The 8827-nt window shown below is 32.0% G+C and overlaps 1 long non-coding RNA gene across 1 annotated transcript; it reads left to right on the forward strand.

The window, feature by feature from the left end:
• LOC140037272 (uncharacterized) lies at positions 1 to 1879 on the forward strand. The gene is made up of 3 exons (XR_011841194.1): positions 1 to 174; positions 1093 to 1246; positions 1426 to 1879. It is a non-coding gene; the product is annotated as an uncharacterized lncRNA (long non-coding RNA).
• Positions 1880 to 8827: the final 6948 nt, after the last annotated feature.

Genomic DNA, 8827 nt, shown 5'->3' on the forward strand with positions numbered 1-8827 from the left:
GCGGCTCTTGCACTTCACAATAGAGCTCCCTACCCACATTCTAACAAAAACAAACAAAGACTTTGCGGCTAAAGATACAGAGAGTGGGCAATGAAGATTGGAGAGACTCAGAAATCACCAACAATATGATCATTTCTGATGGCAGCCATCTCCAACTCTGGCAAGGTGCCTTGGGTGAGATTCTTATTTAGGGCTTTGTCTTGAATATCTTTTTATTTTTTCCAAAAAAATCTGATAAAATCGGTTGTTCCAATCTAGGATTCTATCGATTTTTTTTTTAAATTTTGTTGCTATAATTCTTGAGAATTGTGGCACTAGTTTCACAGAGGAATTTGGATTTTTTTTTTAAAGATGTTTCTTTTATCTTTAGTTTTCAGTTTTCTTTTTCTATAATTATATGAAGCTCTAGGAATTCTGGTAAAATTTATTGCTCCACTCCCATTTTCTGACGATTCTTATTGAGGTAAGGGCTTGAGCTTGCATGATTGTTTTTGTATCAATTGATTGATAGATTAAGAAACTTCAGTAGTTTTTTTGTAAATTATCAATCAATTGGTGTCCTTAGAGTTTGATTTTGTCTTTCTATTGAGAAATTTGTTGTTAAATGTATATGGCTGTTATTGATTTCTCTGAGCGATATGAATACTGAATGTTGGAATTTCTTGTCTAGAGAATTTAAATTTTAGGATTTATGTTTTGGGATTGGGGTAAAGGTTAAGTTGTTAAGACGTTCGCAAGGTGAGGTTCTCTAGTATCTTAAATATTCATTCAGTTGCGCATATACTCTTCTGGGATTAGGGAGAAGAAAGAAGAGAAAGGAGAGAGCGTGTGTGTCGAAAGGTAAACAATAGAAAGGAATGAAATGCTCATCATTTTGAGTCAAATCAAAGAGTTTGTTTTCTTTTCTAATCATCTAGATACTTCTGTTTTCCTTTCTTTATGGCCACTGTGTTAGTGCTTCATTTTTGCGCATCTTGCATATGTATTACTTATTTATTTTAAATTGTGAATGAAACAATCAAGTGAAGATTAAGTTTGTGTGCTAATATTATGTTACTCTGATGCTTTTTTCCCCTTGTTTTAATTTTGTAGAGACATACATAAATAGTGGATTATCCTAAAAGAGACTGCAATGGAATTTTGCCGGACTTGTGGGATGTTATTGCAGTATGAATTGCCGCATATGGACCGCCCTGCCAGATTCTTTTGTCCAACATGCCCATATGTATGTCACATAGATAGTAAGGTAAGTCATTATAAATCCTTGTTGAGGGTTTATTTACTGGCTATTCACAATGTCCATTGTGTCATTGCTAAGTTATCAACGCATGTAGCAGGTTAAAATAAAAAGAAAGCATCAGTTAGTTAAGAAAGAACTAGATCCTATCACGTATTAAGATATTTATTTTTCCTGTTGTGTTTCAGCATCACCTTGGAGGTGATCTACAAGTGGAAAAAAGGAGGGCTGACTGAGTACCTTGCCACTTGCCTTGGCCTTGGGAATTTGTAGGTGCAGGCCAACTGGATTTGTTCAAAGCTCTGGTCACTAAATTTTTTCCTGTAAAACGTTCACATGAACATTGGTGACGTGTTGTATAGATGTTTCCTTTTGTATCCATGATTTACTACCTAGGCAACTGATATTTTTGGGACCATTTTCCATTTGGAGATGTGATTTTCCTTTTTGTTGAGCAATATTTTATATTTTGGCTTATATTTGCCTTTGTATGTATTGAATTGTTCCAGATTTTTGATCCAACTGAGGCCAACAACATTTAAAGCAGGGATTTGAATCACTCTAGGCTTGATTAGGGTGCTTGTATGTACCAATGGTTCTAACTCTGTACCATGAATAAGATTTTTGATTCTGGAGCTGAAATCTTGGTTTATATTCCAATATAGGATTCTCTGCATTTAGGTTCTTCTCCCTTTTCAAAGGAACAACATAATGACATGATACTATACCAATAAAGAATAGTGTTCAGCTAGGTTTTTGTTTGGTTTTTAACTCTTCTTTCCCAACCAATTCATTAGTATCATTAATAATTCCATTTAAGAATTCATGGTGTAATATGAATAAATATTTTATAGAAATGATAATATGATTATAATGGATAGAAACTAAAATTAACTTCTAACGAAATGAATGTTTTAAGAGTAGAAAAATATTTGCAACATATCAACAAACATATTAGAAAATATTTTCATTGATAAACCAAACATTGGAAAATTATGAAAAAAGGAATTTGGAAAATATTTTCACTTAATAACCAAACACTGGAAAATTATGGAGAAAGAAGTGATTTTTCAGGAAAATGACTTCAATGGAAAATATTTTCCCTTGTCCCTAGGAAAATATTTTCCATTTTGATCCAACCAAACGGACCCTTAGTTACTTATAAGTTACATACACGCTGATTGAATAAAAATTTAATTAGTCATCTATCACTAATAGTCAAACTGATATGTATTGAACAAAGTAAATAGCCTTTACAATTTGCATGAGCAGTGGCAAGATGGCACGGAAAAGGATAAAAAAGAATCCAAATGAAAAGGAAGAAATATAAAAAGTGGGAACTATTGACCTTGCAGAACCAATCCCACCATTTATAATTAGAAAGAAAAAGAAGAAATCAACTTGAGAAGAAGAAATGGAGCAAGTGAAACTCAGTTAACAGCATTGTATAACTCTTGTAATTTATTTTTATAGATTTTTGTTAGCACAATATTTGTAAATTTTCAATTTCGATTTATACAAAATGTTATGTAGTGATAGGTAAGAATCCTTGTAGATATCATTGTAATCATCGTAGATTTTTGTTCAATTTGTAGATTTGTTTGAAGCATTGTATATATCCATTAGAATTGTTGTCCATAATGTTATAACTAGAGTATTCATTTGGTTTATTTTTATATGCATCACAGTTAATAAACTTAAGGATATTTGTTCAAAGATCAATTAAATGATAGAAGTATGCCAAAATTGATATTCCAACCACGTTTTTAAGGTTTTTAGTTTGGGGTTTGATAAAAACAGAAACGAGTGACACTATGATTGAGTGTAACAAATTTACTGATGGGCAATTACTACTTTTTGAGATTATAATATATTGACAACTAAAATTTTACCTAAAGCTACTATTTCCATAATAGTGGTATATGACTAGTTAAATTTGTGTTTAATCAACATGTATGTAACTTATAAATAACTAAATGTAACTAGTTTTCACCAATTTGTAAAACAAAAATTTTTATTTCCTAAAACATATCATAAAATGGACTAAACCGTTTGTAAGATGATAGCAACAAAAAGTCAATAAATACTAACATGGGGTACAACATCGGGATGTTACTAATTAGCAATAGAAATTTTGTTTTACCAATTCATAGAATCGAAGTTACTACTTTGGATATATTGTAAAACAAATCGAGCTAACAATAAAAAAAATTAACAACAAATACTACTTAAATACTAACTAGATGTACAATACTGATAAATAGAATCTAAAATTAGCAATTTAACTTTTTTTCCTCTAGTACATTGTAAAATAGATTGAACATGTGATAATGCATTAAGAACTAAATGTAAGTACATTCTAGTGAGTGTTATGAGTCTAGCATAATGAAACTATCTAATTATCCAATATAATTTCTTTGCTCCACCAGCATTGATTGAAATCCATTGATTTGTCAAAGAAGCTATCTTTGCCCTTCACATGCTACAAAATAAGGAGAAAAAGATATAATGTGTTAACAATTACATACACGGTATAGCTAATCAAACCCCAATTTGTATGCTTATATGAACTCTATGTAACCAGCAAACAATTATATGGTAAATTCATTCTTACATTATGTATATGTACGTGACAATGTGTAAGAGTTAACAACCAATTACAAATTTAAATAATAGACTAACTTTTTATAAATTTATGACCATGTAAGCATACATAACATATAGCACTACTCCGTACCTACAAACAACGTGTACACTTCACAAAAAAATACTAATAGCATTATACCAAAGTTTCTAAAATACATTCCAACTCAGGTGACTACTTTTTATTGCACTATATCTAATCTCACTGTTACAGATATACATAGTCAAGTAACAAACACCTAACATGATGTACATTTTTATAAACTGATTGTACCTCATAGATCACCCCGTGTAAGATACTCACAGACAAACTAGTATTACTCATACAAGTAAAATTATGCATCAATTGTAGAGAGATGCACAAGTTGATCAAATGGCTAATAACCATTCCAAAGTTATGCATACCATTGCACTACCTTTCATAGATATACACAGTCAAGTAACTAACATCTAATATGATGTACATTTTTGTAAATTGATTGTACTGATAGATCATCCCATGTAATTTGCTTATAGACAAATTAGTATTAGTCATACAAATATAATTACACGCCCACTGTAGCCTGCAAAGAGATGCACAGGTGGATTAAAGCACCAATAATCATTCCAAATATATGCATACCATTGCACTATGCATGTGGTTGCGATATACATGTGGACAAATAACTGCAAATTAGCAATATCAATAAACAAAATCTAAAATTAGCAATTTAACCTTTCTTTCCCCTAGTACATTATAAAATAGATTGAACATGTGGTAATGCACTAAGAACTAAGTGTAAATATATTCTAATGAGTGTTATGAGTTTGGCAAAATAAAAAAAAACTATCTAATTATCCAATCTAACTTCTTTGCTCTACCACCTTTGATTGATATCCATTAATTTGTGAAAAGAAGCTGTATTTATCCTTGGTATGCTGTAAAATAAATTGAACAAGATATAATGTATTAACAATTGCATGCAGGGTATAACATATTAGATCCCAATTTGTACGCTTATATCGATTCTATATAACCAGCGAACAACTATATAGTAAATTCATTGGGTTAATATCAGAAACCTCCCCTGAGGTTTCTTCTAATCACATCTAGTACCCCCCATATTTTTGAAATCACACTTAGCACCCCTGGCAATAGGATGTGACAGGTTGTCCTAATCAAAAGGTGAGAAATTACCCAAAAACCACCAACACCAGGCAAAGTTTTAAGCGGGGAAATGCTGGAAAAAAATAATGAATAAGAAAAATTATTGGAAACCAGAAAATAACAAAAATGCCATTGTTTTGGCGCACAATTTGCCTATAAACACCTTACACGGGGTGATTTATGAGGTACAATCAGTTTACAAATATGTACACTATGTTAGATCTTAGTTACTTGATTATGTATATCTATAAAAGGTAGTGTAATGGTACGCATAATTTGGAATTGTTATTTAGCCCTTTGATCAATTTATGCATCTACTATATTTATGCATCTCCCTATAGTAGATGTGTAATTTTGCTTGTATGAGTAGTCCTTGCTTATTTATGAGTACTTTACAAGGGTGATGTATGATGTACGATCAGTTTACAAAAATGTACATTATGTTAGATGTTAGTTACTTGACTGTGTATATCTATAAAAGGTAGTGCATGTATACGCATAAATTTCGAATGGTTATTTAGCCCTTTGATCAATTTGTGCATCTCCCTATAGTAGATATGTAATTTTACTTGTATGAGTAGTTCTTGCTTATCTGTGAGTACTTTACACAGGGTGATTTATGAGGTACAATCAGTTTACAAAAATATACATCACGTTAGGTGTTAGTTACTTGACTATGTATACATGTAAAAGGGACCAAATTTGTCCTGATAATCACAAAATATTAGCTAACTTGTGGGAGCTAGATAATTATATGCTCAAATTTGAAGTTGTTACATTGCAGGGTGCTCTAAGGAGAGGAAAGCCTGGTAGAGGTATAGCTAACACGGGATTGGCAGGGGCTGTGCTTTGGGTAACTAAGTTCAATCTGATCATCTGATCATGTACCAAAGTATATACGTTGCACATATTATTAACTTGTTTATCATGTCTTCTGTGATCTAGGATCAGGTACAAGGAAATGTGCCAGTGGTTGTTTCAAGTCAGGGGAGTAATCCAAGTTTTCGCCAACAAGATGCAGCTGTCAATGTGCAAGTTAATTTGCAGGCTAGCACAAGCACTTCTACTAAGAGGGTAAGCATTATAATGTCATACATTGCTGCTGCAAAATTCAGAACTAGTGCACTACTGGAGTAATTTAAAGTTTTGCAGCAAAAAAGTTTAAATTTGTTCTTTTCTGATGCAAAGAGGAAGGTCTTCAATGAAAACCAATGCTGCTGTAAACAAGCAAGGTATAATTCCCTTTATACCAAATGCTCAAGCTACTTTAAATGGTGGATCTCAAGCCGAAACTTCTGTTAGCATTAATACTGCTGCAATAGTGGCCTCTAACACTATAACCAGCAGTTTCTCTATGACGTTTTGAGAGTGCTAAAGGTTCCCCGCAATCCTTGCTTGTGGTATCTGAAGTAGTTTAGGTACTAGTCTTCTTAGCTCCCAGCAATACTGAAGCAATGTTAGCTTTTGTGGACAATTTTTTGATAAGTGGTGCAATGTGCATCTGATTTATATTTCCTGCCACTTATGGTGCTGTTTGACTAATCTTAGAACTACTTGTGTATAGTTTTGTGCATTGCAATTCTCACCATCTAAACAACTAGTTGTAGATGGTGTTTTTGTTCAGAATTGGATTGCAATATAAGGCTTATGTATCATGTTACTAGACTGATCCAATGTAGTATCATGGACTATGTAATTAGTGGAGAAGGGGCAGGGACGGTTACTGCTGTTAAAGGTAGTATAATTACTCGCTGTTATTCTAGTGTTATAACGTGTACAAATGATATTACACCGTGATAGTTTTCTAGTGTTACTCTAGTGTTATTCTAGTGTTACAACGTGTACAAATGTTACAACGTGTTATTCTAGTATTACAAATGTTATTCTAGTGTTACAACGTGTACAAATGTACTTATCAACTACCCTGATAGTTTTTGCTACGCAAGCCACCCCACTCAACCTCTTTTAGCCAAGATATATGTATACTATGCAACCAGATTTTAAAAGGTGAGAACTTTAATTCATCAATTGAGTCAAATTTACAAACACTTGGCATGCATAAGTTCCCTGTGCATACATTCTTTAAGTTGGCTCTCAATGTATCTAATTTATGCTACCCATATGATTTCCTTGTTTAGGAGTTTTCGCCAGAATTTCAATTTCATTATTCATGTCACATTGTCTTAAAACGAGTTGTACAAACAAAATCATGCAAGTAAATTCATCCCCCTTCTGTCGTAAAACAAGCCAAATAGTACAATGAGTTTGCAATATTCTTACCTTTGGGGTTTAGTCCAATTCGATTGAGTCTATCTCTGCTTTAGATCTCACCAACTTCCGTCTTGTTGCAGACTTCATGAAAATTTTTGTCCCGCAACAGTTACTTCTGCAACACTATACACTTTCTCCAAAAACCTCTCATCTGAAACTTCCCAATTTGGGGTAGGGATATTATTTTGCTGATACTCTGGAATTGTGAATGAATGTTCACAAGATATGGTTTTGGAGGGAGACCAAAATTTTATTTCATTTGAAGAGTTCAGATGAAGAGTCGTGCCTCATTAATTTGAGCGGGAATTTTTGGAACGGACAGCTGAGGTATTTTAACGGAGCCCGTTAGCCCCTCAGATGTTTTTTTATTTTTTTTCCTATTCACTCACTAAAACAACGTCGTTTTCCTTTGCTGTTGCTCCCATTATACGTGGCCTATTGCAGTCCTCTCATTTTTTTTTGTGAGAGGACCGCTCAGGGACTTTTGACCCGTGCTATGCACGGGTTATATTTCAAATCAAAATAATATTTTATATATTTATATATTGTGTTACAAAATAATAAATATATATAGAATAAAAATTTTAAAGAAGTGCATGCTTAATATCTTGAAAAAAATTATAATCTATAATGATTTACATGATAAAAGAATTGTTAACGCATTTAAGGAGAGAGTTAGGTTGGGTGGTAAGGTGAGAAGAGTTTTCTAAAAAAAAGTTAATTTATCAATATCCAACAAAACATATTACTATGTTATACCCATATATCAAAACTTATAATACAAAAAAATAAATTATAACCAATTTATTTTCTTCCATTTTTAGAAAAAAAAAGGATCTTTCTCCTATCTTGTGCCCCTAAATTTGTTGAATGTATTTCGATTAGCATTTTTCATAAACTTTAACGTATATTTTAAAGAAAATTCTCCGTACTATGTGTTTTTAGTGTTCTTAAAATTATTAAAAATCACTATCATTTCTCTCTTTTCTTATACGCCAGTTAGTCATCAGATGCCTCCTACGACTTTCATACCTTCTATCATGGTACCACCCTTTCTATTATTTTTTCTTTTGTCATCTCTGTCATATCCCTGCAATCCCCTTTCTTCTTCTCTCCCTTCTCTGCCCATCATTGTAATTCATATTTCTTCTTCAACCTTTCCTGCTACTTTTTAACACCTCACCATTTTCTTCCCTCGCTCCTCCCCCTATACCTAACATATAAATTCATATCCCTGCGATCCAATATATTTAAATTTACCTATCATAATAAAAATATAAAATTGAAAATTAATTACAATGGTTGCAATTATTAGTATCTAAAAATGGAAATGAAAAACTGACAATATCTATAATATCCTCAAGTACTACAATCAATTCATATATATATATATATATATATATATATATATATATATATTTTAACATAGCAAATACATATTTATATATGAAGACAGCAATAAGAATACATAAAATAATTAATGATATCAAAAGTTATCATTAGTGTTTGGGTTTTACACTCTTATTCAA

Source organism: Coffea arabica, chromosome 2e (assembly GCF_036785885.1).
Source record: "Coffea arabica cultivar ET-39 chromosome 2e, Coffea Arabica ET-39 HiFi, whole genome shotgun sequence".
Lineage (NCBI taxonomy): Eukaryota > Viridiplantae > Streptophyta > Magnoliopsida > Gentianales > Rubiaceae > Coffea > Coffea arabica.